We start from the raw sequence: 13857 nt of genomic DNA, 5'->3' as shown, positions 1-13857 counted from the left end.
TTCTGTGTTTCATCAACACTCTGATAGTCCACAGATTACAGGATGCCTCCAGATGTGCATCGGAAACTACTACTGGTCTACCAGGGAAGATCAAAGTGTAGACTGTTTGAGACATTACTCTCATGGAGGAAAGTGCGCATGGTGACTGTTGTATTCAATCCCGATGCAATTGTAGTGTTTCATCTACACTCTGATAGTCCACAGATTACAGAATGCCAGCAGATGTGCATCGGAAACTACTACTGGTCTTCCAGGGAACGATCAAAGCGTAGACTGATTGAGACGTACCTCCCATGGAGGAAAGTGCGCATTGTGACTGTTGTATCCAATCCCGATGCAATTTCTGTGTTTCATCAACACTCTGATAGTCCGCAGATTACAGACTGCCACGAGATGTGCATCGGAAACTACTACTGGTCTTCCAGGGAACGATCAAAGCGTAGACTGTTAGAGACATTACTCCCATGGAGCAAAGTGCGCATGGTAACTGTTGTATTCAATCCCGATGCGATTTCTGTGTTTCATCAACACTCTGACAGTCTACAGATTACAGAATGCCACCAGATGTGCATCTGTAACTACTACTGGTCTTCCAGGGAACGATCAAAGCATACACTGTTTGAGACATTAATCCCATGGCGGTAAGTGCGCATGGTGAATGTTGTATTCAATCCCGATGCAATTTCAGTGATTCATCAACACTCTGATACTCCACAGATTACAGAATGCCTCCAGATGTGCATCGGAAACTACTACTGTTCTTTAAGGGAACGATCAAAGCGTAGACTGTTTGAGACATTACTCCCATGGAGGAAAGTGCGCATAGTGACTGTTGTATTCAATCCCGATGCAATTTCTGTATTTCATCAACACTCTGATAGTCCACAGATTACAGAATGCCTCCAGATGTGCATCGGAAACTACTACTGGTCTTCCAGGGAACGATCAAAGCGTAAACTGTTTGAGACATTTCTTTTATGGAGGAATGTGCGCATGGTGACTGTTGTATTCAATCCTGATGCATTTTCTGTGTTTCATTACCACTCTGATAGTCCACAGATTACAGAATGCCCACCAGATATGCATCGGAAACTACTACTGACCTTCCAGGGAACGATCAATGCGTAGACTGTTTGAGACATTACTCCCATGGAGCAAAGTGCGCATGGTAACTGTTCCATTCAATCCCGTTGCAATTTCTGTGTTTCATCAACACTCTGATAGTGTACAGATTACAGAATGCCACCAGATGTGCATCGGAAACTACTACTGGTCTTCCAGTTAACGATCAAAGCGTAGACTGTTTGAGACATTAATCCCATGGAGGTAAGTGCGCATGGTGAATGTTGTATTCAATCCCGATGCAATTTCAGTGATTCATCAACACTCTGATACTCCACAGATTACAGAATGCCTCCAGATGTGCATCGGAAACTACTACTGTTCTTTCAGGGAACGATCAAGGCGTAGACTGTTTGAGACATTACTCCCGTGGAGGAAAGTGCGCATAGTGACTGTTGTATTCAATCCCGATGCAATTTCTGTATTTCATCAACACTCTGATAGTCCACAGATTACAGAATGCCTCCAGATGTGCATCGGAAACTACTACTGGTCTTCCAGGGAACGATCGAAGCGTAAACTGTTTGAGACATTTCTTTTATGGAGGAATGTGCGCATGGTGACTGTTGTATTCAATCCCGATGCATTTTCTGTGTTTCATTACCACTCTGATAGTCCACAGATTACAGAATGCCACGAGATGTGCATCGGAAACTACTACTGGTCTTCCAGGGAACGATCAAAGCGTAGACTGTTTGAGACATTAATCCCATGGAGGTAAGTGCGCATAGTGACTGTTGTATTCAATCCCGATGCAATTTCAGTGATTCATCAACACTCTGATAGTCCACAGATTACAGAAAGCCTCCAGATGTGCATCGGAAACTACTACTGGTCTTCCAGGGAACGATCAAAGCGTAGACTGTTAGAGTCATTACTCCCATTGAGGAAAGTGCGCATGGAGACTGTTTTATTCAATCCCGATGCAATTTCTGGGTTTCATCAACACTCTGATAGTCTACACATTACAGAATGACACCAGATGTGCATCGGAAACTACTACTGGTCTTCCAGGGAACGATCAAAGCGTAGATTGTTTGAGACATTACTCCCGTGGAGGAAAGTGCGCATGGTGACTGTTGTATTCAATCCAGATGCATTTTCTGTGTTTCATCAACACTCTGATAGTCCACAGATTACAGGATGGATCCAGATGTGCATCGGAAACTTCTACTGGTCTTCCAGGAAACGATCAAAGCGTAGACTCATTGAGACGTACCTCCCATGGAGGAAAGTGCGCATGGTGACTGTTGCATCCAATCCCGATGCAATTTCTGTGTTTCATCAACACTCTGATAGTCCGCAGATTACAGAATGCCACCAGATGTGCATCGGAAACTACTACTGGTCTTCCAGGTAACGATCAAAGTGTAGACTGTTTGAGACATTACTCCCATTGAGGAAAGTGCGCGTGGTGACTGTTTTATTCAATCCCGATGCAATTTCTGGGTTTCATCAACACTCTGATGGTCCACAGATTACAGAATGAGTCCAGATGTTCATCGGAAACTACTACTGGTCTTCCAGGGAACGATCAAAGCGTAAACTGTTTGAGACATTTCTTTTATGGAGGAAAGTGCGCATGGTGACTGTTGTATTCAATCCCGATGCATTTGTAGTGTTTCATCTATACTCTGATAGTCCACAGATTACAGAATGCCTCCAGATGTGCATCGGAAACTACTACTGGTCTTCCAGGGAACGATCAAAACGTAGACTCTTTGAGACATTACTCAAATGGAGGAAAGTGCGGATGGTGACTGCTGTATTCAATCCCGATGCAATTTCTGTGTTTCATCAACACTCTGATGGTCCACAGATTACAGAATGAGTCCAGATGTTCATCGGAAACTACTACTGGTCTTCCAGGGAACGATCAAAGCGTAAACTGTTTGAGACATTTCTTTTATGGAGGAAAGTGCGCATGGTGACTGTTGTATTCAATCCCGATGCATTTTCTATGTTTCACTACCACTCTGATAGTCCACAGATTACAGAATGCCACGAGATGTGCATCGGAAACTACTAATGGTCTTCCAGGGAACGATCAAAGCGTAGACTGTTTGAGACATTAATCCCATGGAGGTAAGTGCGCATGGTGACTGTTGTATTCAATCCCGATGCAATTTCAGTGATTCATCAACACTCTGATAGTCCACAGATTACAGAAAGCCTCCAGATGAGCATCGGAAACTACTACTGGTCTCCCAGGGAACGATCAAAGCGTAGACTGTTAGAGTCATTACTCCCATTGAGGAAAGTGCGCATGGTGACTGTTTTATTCAATCCCGATGCAATTTCTGGGTTTCATCAACACTCTGATAGTCTACACATTACAGAATGCCACAAGATGTGCATCGGAAACTACTACTGGTCTTCCAGGGAACGATCAAAGCGTAGATTGTTTGAGACATTACTCCCATGGAGGAAAGTGCGCATTGTGACTGTTGTATCCAATCCCGATGCAATTTCTGTGTTTCATCAACACTCTGATAGTCCGCAGATTACAGACTGCCACGAGATGTGCATCGGAAACTACTACTGGTCTTCCAGGGAACGATCAAAGCGTAGACTGTTAGAGACATTACTCCCATGGAGCAAAGTGCGCATGGTAACTGTTGTATTCAATCCCGATGCAATTTCTGTGTTTCATCAACACTCTGATAGTCCACAGTTTACAGAATGCCACCAGATGTGCTTCGGTAACTACTACTGGTCTTCCAGGGAACGATCAAAGCGTACACTGTTTGAGACATTAATCCCATGGAGGTAAGTGCGCATGGTGAATGTTGTATTCAATCCCGATGCAATTTCAGTGATTCATCAACACTCTGATACTCCACAGATTACAGAATGCCACGAGATGTGCATCGGAAACTACTACTGTTCTTTCAGGGAACGATCAAAGCGTAGACTGTTTGAGACATTACTCCCATGGAGGAAAGTGCGCATAGTGACTGTTGTATTCAATCCCGATGCAATTTCTGTATTTCATCAACACTCTGATAGTCCACAGTTTACAGAGTGCCTCCAGATGTGCATCGGAAACTACTACTGGTCTTCCAGGAAACGATCAAAGCGTAAACTGTTTGAGACATTTCTTTATGGAGGAATGTGCGCATGGTGACTGTTGTATTCAATCCCGATGCAATTTCTGGGTTTCATCAACACTCTGATAGTCTACACATTACAGAATGACACCAGATGTGCATCGGAAACTACTACTGGTCTTCCAGGGAACGATCAAAGCGTATATTGTTTGAGACATTACTCCCGTGGAGGAAAGTGCGCATGGTGACTGTTGTATTCAATCCAGATGCATTTTCTGTGTTTCATCAACACTCTGATATTCCACAGATTACAGGATGCCTCCAGATGTGCATCGGAAACTTCTACTGGTCTTCCAGGGAACGATCAAAGTGTAGACTGATTGAGATGTACCTCCCATGGAGGAAAGTGCGCATGGTGACTGTTGCATCCAATCCCGATGCAATTTCTGTGTTTCATCAACACTCTGATAGTCCGCAGATTACAGAATGCCACCAGATGTGCATCGGAAACTACTACTGGTCTTCCAGGGAACGATCAAAGTGTAGACTGTTTGAGACATTACTCCCATTGAGGAAAGTGCGCGTGGTGACTGTTTTATTCAATCCCGATGCAATTTCTTGGTTTCATCAACACTCTGATAGTCTACACATTACAGAATGCCACCAGATGTGCATCGGAAACTACTACTGGTCTTCCAGGGAACGATCAAAGCATATATTGTTTGAGACATTACACCCATGCAGAGAAGTGCGCATGGTGACTGTTGTATTCAATCCAGATGCATTTTCTGTGTTTCATCAACACTCTGATAGTCCACAGATTACAGGATGCCTCCAGATGTGCATCGGAAACTACTACTGGTCTTCCAGGGAACGATCAAAAGGTAGACTGTTTGAGACATTACTCTCATGGAGGAAAGTGCGCATGGTGACTGTTGTATTCAATCCCGATGCAGTTGTAGTGTTTCATCTACACTCTGATAGTCCACAGATTACAGAATGCCTCCAGATGTGCATCGGAAACTACTACTGGTCTTCCAGGGAACGATCAAAACGTAGACTCTTTGAGACATCACTCAAATGGAGGAAAGTGCGGATGGTGACTGTTGTAATCAATCCCGATGCAATTTCTGTGTTTCATCAACACTCTGATGGTCCACAGATTACAAAATGAGTCCAGATGTTCATCGGAAACTACTACTGGTCTACCAGGGAACTATCAAAGCGTAGACTGTTAGAGTCATTACTCCTATGGAGCAAAGTGCGCATGGTGAATGTTGTATTCAATCCCGATGCATTTTCTGTGTTTCATTACCATTCTGATAGTCCACAGATTACAGAATGCCTCCAGATGTGCATCGGAAACTACTACTGGTCTTCCAGGGAACGATCAAAGCGTAGACTCTTTGAGACATTATTCCATGGAGGAAAGTGCGGATGGTGACTGTTGTATTCAATCCCGATGCAATTTCTGTGCTTCATCAACACTCTGATAGTCCGCAGATTACAGAATGCCACCAGATGTCCATCGGAAACTTCTACTGGTCTTCCAGGGAACGATCAAAGCGTAGACTGTTAGAGACATTACTCCCATGGAGGAAAGTGCGCATGGTAACTGTTGCATTCAATCCCGATGCAATTTCTGTGTTTCATCAGCACTCTGATAGTCTACAGATTACAGAATGCCACCACATGTGCATCGGAAACTACTACTGGTCTTCCAGGGAACGATCAAAGCGTAGACTGTTTGAGACATTAATCCCATGGAGGTAAGTGCGCATGGTGACTGTTGTATTCAATCCCGATGCAATTTCAGTGATTCATCAACACTCTGATTGTCCACAGACTACAGAAAGCCTCCAGATGTGCATCGGAAACTACTACTGGTCTTCCAGGGAAGATCAAAGTGTAGACTGTTTGAGACATTACTCTCATGGAGGGAAATGCGCATGGTGACTGTTGGATTGAATCTCGATGCAATTGTAGTGTTTCATCTACACTCTGATAGTCCACAGATTACAGAATGCCAGCAGATGTGCATCGGAAACTACTACTGGTCTTCCAGGGAACGATCAAAGCGTAGACTGATTGAGACGTACCTCCTATGGAGGAAAGTGCGCATTGTGACTGTTGTATCCCATCCTGATGCAATTACTGTGTTTCATCAACACTCTCATAGTCCGCAGATTACAGACTGCCACGAGATGTGCATCGGAAACTACTACTGGTCTTCCAGGGAACAATCAAAGCGTAGACTCTTTGAGATATTACTCCCGTGGAGAAAAGTGCGGATGGTGACTGTTGTATTCAATCCCGATGCAATTTCTGTGTTTCATCAACACTCTGATAGTCCACAGATTACAGAATGCAAGCAGATGTGCATCGGAAATTACTACTGGTCTTCCAGGGAATGATCAAAGCGTAGACTGATTGAGACGTACCTCCTATGGAGGAAAGTGCGCATGGCGACTGTTGCATCCATTCCCGATGCAATTTCTGTGTTTCATCAACACTCTGATAGTCCGCAGATTACAGAATGCCCACCAGATGTGCATCGGAAACTACTACTGATCTTCCAGGGAACGATCAAAGCGTAGACTGTTGGAGACATTACTCCCATGGAGCAAAGTGCGCATGGTAAATGTTGCATTCAATCCCGATGCAATTTCTGTGTTTCATCAACACTCTGATAGTCTACAGATTACAGAATGCCACCAGATGTGCATCGGAAACTACTACTGGTCTTCCAGTTAACGATCAAAGCGTAGACTGTTTGAGACATTAATCCCATGGAGGTAAGTGCGCATGGTGACTGTTGTATTCAATCCCGATGCTATTTCAGTGATTCATCAACACTCTGATAGTCCACAGATTACAGAAAGCCTCCAGATGTGCATCTTAAACTACTACTGGTCTTCCAGGGAACGATCAAAGCGTAGACTGTTAGAGACATTACTCCCATTGAGGAAAGTGCGCGTGGTGACTGTTTTATTCAATCCCGATGCAATTTCTGGGTTTCATCAATACTCTGATAGTCTACACATTACAGAATGCCACCAGACGTGCATCGGGAACTACTACTGGTCTTCCAGGGAACGATCAAAGCGTAGATTGTTAGAGACATTACTCCCGGGGGGTGACTGTTGTATTCAATCCCGATGCATTTTCTGTGTTTCATTACCACTCTGATAGTCCACAGATTACAGAATGCCACGAGATGTGCATCGGAAACTACTACTGGTCTTCCAGGGAACGATCAAAGCGTAGACTCTTTGAGACATTACTCCATGGCGGAAAGTGCGGATGGTGACTGTTGTATTCAATCCCGATGCAATTTCTGTGTTTCATCAACACTCTGATAGTCCGCAGATTACAGAATGCCACCAGATGTGCATCGGATACTTCCACTGGTCTTCCAGGGAACGATCAAAGCGTAGACTGTTAGAGACATTACTCCCATGGAGAAAAGTGCGCATGGTAACTGTTGTATTCAATCCCGATGCAATTTTTGTGTTTCATCAACACTTTGATAGTCTACAGATTACAGAATGCCACCACATGTGCATCGGAAACTACTACTGGTCTTCCAGGGAACGATCAAAGCGTAGACTGTTTGAGACATTAATCCCATGGAGGTAAGTGCGCATGGTGACTGTTGTATTCAATCCCGATGCAATTGTAGTCTTTCATCTACACTCTGTTAGTCCACAGATTACAGAATGCCAGCAGATGTGCATCGGAAACTACTACTGGTCTTCCAGGGAACGAGCAATGCGTAGACTGGTTAAGACGTATCTCCCATGGAGGAAAGTGCGCATTGTGACTGTTGTATCCAATCCCGATGCAATTTCTGTGTTTCATCAACACTCTGATTGTCCGCAGATTACAGACTGCCACGAGATGTGCATCGGAAACTACTACTGGTCTTCCAGGGAACGATCAAAGCGTGGACTGTTAGAGACATTACTCCCATGGAGCAAAGTGCGCATGGTAACTGTTGTATTCAATCCCGATGCAATTTCTGTGTTTCATCAACACTCTGATAGTCTACAGATTACAGAATGCCACCAGATGTGCTTCGGTAACTACTACTGGTCTTCCAGGGAACGATCAAAGCGTACACTGTTTGAGACATTAATCCCATGGAGGTAAGTGCGCGTGGTGAATGTTGTATTCAATCCCGATGCAATTTCAGTGATTCATCAACACTCTGATACTCCACAGATTACAGAATGCCTCCAGATGTGCATCGGAAACTTCTACTGTTCTTTCAGGGAACGATCAAAGCGTAGACTGTTTGAGACATTACTCCCATGGAGGAAAGTGCGAATAGTGACTGTTGTATTCAATCCCGATGCAATTTCTGTATTTCATCAACACTCTGATAGTCCACAGATTACAGAATGCCTCCAGATGTGCATCGGAAACTACTACAGGTCTTCTAGGGAACGATCAAAGCGTAAACTGTTTGAGACATTTCTTTTATGGAGGAAAGTGCGCATGGTGACTGTTGTATTCAATCCCGATGCATTTTCTGTGTTTCATTACCGCTCTGATAGTCCACAGATTACAGAATGCCACGAGATGTGCATCGGAAACTACTACTGGTCTTCCAGGGAACGATCAAAGCGTAGACTGTTTGAGACATTAATCCCATGGAGGTAAGTGCGCATGGTGACTGTTGTATTCAATCCCGATGCAATTTCAGTGATTCATCAACACTCTGATAGTCCACAGATTACAGAAAGCCTCCAGATGTGCATCGGAAACTACTACAGGTCTTCCAGGGAACGATCAAAGCGTAAACTGTTTGAGACATTTCTTTTATGGAGGAAAGTGCGCATGGTGACTGTTGTATTCAATCCCGATGCATTTTCTGTGTTTCATTACCGCTCTGATAGTCCACAGATTACAGAATGCCACGAGATGTGCATCGGAAACTACTACTGGTCTTCCAGGGAACGGTCAAAGCGTAGACTGTCTGAGACATTACTTCCATTGAGGAAAGTGAGCGTGGTGACTGTTTTATTCAATCCCGATGCAATATCTGGGTTTCATCAATACTCTGATAGTCTACACATTACAGAATGGCACCAGATGTGCATCGGAAACTACTACTGGTCTTCCAGGGAACGATCAAAGCGTAGACTCTTTGAGACATTACTCCCATGGAGGGAAGTGCGGATGGTGACTGTTGTATTCAATCCCGATGCAATTTCTGTGTTTCATCAACACTCTGATAGTCCACAGATTACAGAATGCCAGCAGATTGCATCGGAAGCTACTACTGGTCTTCCAGGGAACGATCAAAGCGTAGACTGATTGAGACGTACCTCCCATGGAGGAAAGTGCGCATGGTGACTGTTGTAACCAATCCCCTTGCAATTTCTGTGTTTCATCAACACTCAGATAGTCCGCAGATTACAGAATAACACCAGATGTGCATCGGAAACTACTACTGATCTTCCAGGGAACGATCAAAGCGTAGACTGTTAGAGACATTACTCCCATGGAGCAAACTACGCATGGTAACTGTTATATTCAATCCCGATGCAATTTCTGTGTTTCATCAACACTCTGATAGTCTACAGATTACAGAATGCCACCAGATGTGCATCGGAAACTACTACTGGTCTTCCAGGGAACGATCAAAGCATAGACTGGTTGAGACATTAATCCCATGGAGGTAAGTGCGCCTGGTGGCTGTTGTAGTCAATCCCGATGCAATTTCTGTGTTTCATCAACACTCTGATAGTCCACAGATTACAGAATGCCACGAGATGTGCATCGGAAACTACTACTGGTCTTCCCGGGAGCGATCAAAGCGTAGACTGTTTGAGACATTACTCCCATGGAGGAAAGTGCGCATGGTGACCGTTGTATTCAATCCCGATGCAATTTCAGTATTTCATCAACACTCTGATAGTCCACAGATTACAGAATGCCTCCAGATGTGCATCGGAAACTACTACTGGTCTTCCAGGGAACGATCAAAGCTTAGACTGTTTGAGACATTACGTTTATGGAGGAATGTGCGCATGGTGACTGTTGTATTCAATCCCAATGCAATTTCTGTGTTTCATCAACACTCTAGTAGTCCACAGATTACAGAATGCCTCCAGATGTGCAATTGAAAATACTACTGGTCTTCCAGGGAACGATCAAAGCGTAGACTGTTAGAGACATTACTCTCTTTGAGGAAAGTGCGCATTGTGACTGTTTTATACAATCCCGATGCAATTTCTGGGTTTCATCAACACTCTGATAGTCTACACATTACAGAATGCCACCAGATGTGCATCAGAAACTACTACTGGTCTTCCAGGGAACGATCAAAGCGTAGATTGTTTGAGACATTACTCCCGTGGAGGAAAGTGCGCATGGTGACTGTTGTATTCAATCCAGATGCATTTTCTGTGTTTCATTACCACTCTGATAGTCCACAGATTACTGAATGCCACGAGATGTGCATCGGAAACTACTACTGGTCTTCCAGGGAACGATCAAGACGTAGACTCTTTGAGACATTACTCAAACGGAGGAAAGTGCGGATGGTGACTGTTGTATTCAATCCCGATGCAATTTCTGTGTTTCACCAACACTCTGATAGTCCACAGATTACAGAATGAGTCCAGATGTTCATCGGAAACTACTACTGGTCTTCCAGGGAACGATCAAAGCGTAAACTGTTTGAGACATTACTTTTATGGAGGAATGTGCGCATGGTGACTGTTGTATTCAATCCCGATGCATTTTCTGTGTTTCATTACCACTCTGATAGTCCACAGATTACAGAATGTCACGAGATGTGCATCGGAAACTACTACTGGTCTTCCAGGGAACGATCAAAGCGTACACTCTTTGAGACATTACTCCCATGGAGGAAAGTGCGGATGGTGACTGTTGTATTCAATCCCGATGCAATTTCTGTGTTTCATCAACACTCTGATAGTCCACAGATTACAGAATGACAGCAGATGTGCATCGGAAACTACTACTGGTCTTCCAGGGAACGATCAAAGCGTAGACTGCTTGAGACGTACCTCCCATGGACTAAAGTGCGCATGGTGACTGTTGTATCCAATCCCGATGCAATTTCTGTGTTGCATCAACACTCTGATAGTCCGCAGATTACAGAATAACACCAGATGTGCATCGGAAACTACTACTGGTCTTCCAGGGAACGATCAAAGCGTAGACTGTTAGAGACATTACTCGCATGGAGCAAAGTACGCATGGTAACTGTTGTATTCAATCCCGATGCAATTTCTGTGTTTCATCAACACTCTGATAGTCTACAGATTACAGAATGCCACAAGATGTGCATCGGAAACTACTACTGGTCTTCCAGGGAACGATCAAAGCGTAGACTGGTTGAGACATTAATCCAATGGAGGTAAGTGCGCATAGTGACTGTTGTATTCAATCCCGATGCAATTTCAGTGATTCATCAACACTCTGATACTCCAAAGATTACAGAATGCCTCCAGATGTGCATCGGAAACTACTACTGGTCTTTCAGGGAACGATCAAATTGTAGACTGTTTGAGAAATTACTCCCATGGAGGAAAGTGCGCCTCGTGACTGTTGTAGTCAATCCCGATGCAATTTCTATGTTTCATCAACACTCTGATAGTCCACAGATTACAGAAAGCCTCCAGATGTGCATCGGAAACTACTACTGGTCTTCCAGGGAACGATCCAAGTGTAGACTGTTTGAGACATTACTCCCATGGAGGAAACTGCGCATGGAGAATATTGTATTCAATCCCGATGCAATTTCTGTGTTTCATCAACACTCTGATAGTCCACAGATTACAGAAAGCCTCCTGATGTGCATCGGAAACTACTACTGGTCTTCCAGGGAACGATCAAAGCGTGGACTGTTAGAGACATTACTCCCATTGAGGAAAGTGCGCATGGTGACTGTTTTATTCAATCTCGATGCATTTTCTGTGTTTCGTTACCACTCTGATAGTCCACAGATTACAGAATGACACGAGATGTGCATCGGAAACTACTACTGGTCTTCCAGGGAACGATCAAAGCGTAGACTCTTTCAGACATTACTCCCACGGAGGAAAGTGCGGATGGTGACTGTTGTATTCAATCCCGATGCAATTTCAGTGTTTCATCAACACTCTGATAGTCCACAGATTACAGAATGCCTCCAAATGTGCATCGGAAACTACTACTGGTCTTCCAGGGAACGATCAAAGCGTAGACTCTTTGAGACATTACTCCCATGGTGGAAAGTGCGGATGGTGTCTGTTGTATTCAATCCCGATGCAATTTCTGTGTTTCATCAACACTCTGATAGTCCACAGATTACAGAATGCCTCCAGATGTGCATCGGAAACTACTACTTGTCTTCCAGGGAACGATCAAAACGTAAACTGTTTGAGACATTTCTTTTATGAAGGAATGTGCGCATGGTGACTGTTGTATTCAATCCCGATGCATTTTCTGTGTTTCATTACCACTCTGATAGTCCACAGATTACAGAATGCCACGAGATGTGCATCGGAAACTACTACTGGTCTTCCAGGGAACGATCAAAGCGGTGACTCTTTGAGACATTACTCCCATGGAGGAAAGTGCGGATGGTGACTGTTGTATTCAATCCCGATGCAATTGTAGTGTTTCATCTACACTCTGATAGTCCACAGATTACAAAATGCCTCCAGATGTGCATCCTAAACCACTACTGGTCTTCCAGGGAACGATCAAGGCGTAGACTCTTTGAGACATTACTCAAATGGAGGAAAGAGCGGATGGTGACTGTTGTATTCAATCCCGATGCAATTTCTGTGTTTCACCAACACTCTGATAGTCCACAGATTACAGAATGAGTCCAGATGTTCATCGGAAACTACTACTGGTCTTCCAGGGAACGATCAAAGCGTAAACTGTTTGAGACATTACTTTTATGGAGGAATGTGCGCATGGTGACTGTTGTATTCAATCCCGATGCATTTTCTGTGTTTCATTACCACTCTGATAGTCCACAGATTACAGAATGCCACGAGATGTGCATCGGAAACTACTACTGGTCTTCCAGGGAACGATCAAAGCGTACACTCTTTCAGACATTACTCCCATGGAGGAAAGTGCGGATGGTGACTGTTCTATTCAATCCCGATGCAATTTCTGTGTTTCATCAACACTCTGATAGTCCACAGATTACAGAATGACAGCAGATGTGCATCGGAAACTACTACTGGTCTTCCAGGGAACGATCAAAGCGTAGACTGCTTGAGACGTACCTCCCATGGACTAAAGTGCGCATGGTGACTGTTGTATCCAATCCCGATGCAATTTCTGTGTTGCATCAACACTCTGATAGTCCGCAGATTACAGAATAACACCAGATGTGCATCGGAAACTACTACTGGTCTTCCAGGGAACGATCAAAGCGTAGACTGTTAGAGACATTACTCGCATGGAGCAAAGTACGCATGGTAACTGTTGTATTCAATCCCGATGCAATTTCTGTGTTTCATCAACACTCTGATAGTCTACAGATTACAGAATGCCACAAGATGTGCATCGGAAACTACTACTGGTCTTCCAGGGAACGATCAAAGCGTAGACTGGTTGAGACATTAATCCCATGGAGGTAAGTGCGCATGGTGACTGTTGTATTCAATCCCGATGCAATTTCAGTGATTCATCAACACTCTGA

The sequence above is a fragment of the Schistocerca gregaria genome, chromosome 7 (assembly GCF_023897955.1).
Source record: "Schistocerca gregaria isolate iqSchGreg1 chromosome 7, iqSchGreg1.2, whole genome shotgun sequence".
In the NCBI taxonomy this organism is placed as follows: domain Eukaryota; kingdom Metazoa; phylum Arthropoda; class Insecta; order Orthoptera; family Acrididae; genus Schistocerca; species Schistocerca gregaria.
This window is presented reverse-complemented; position numbering follows the sequence as displayed.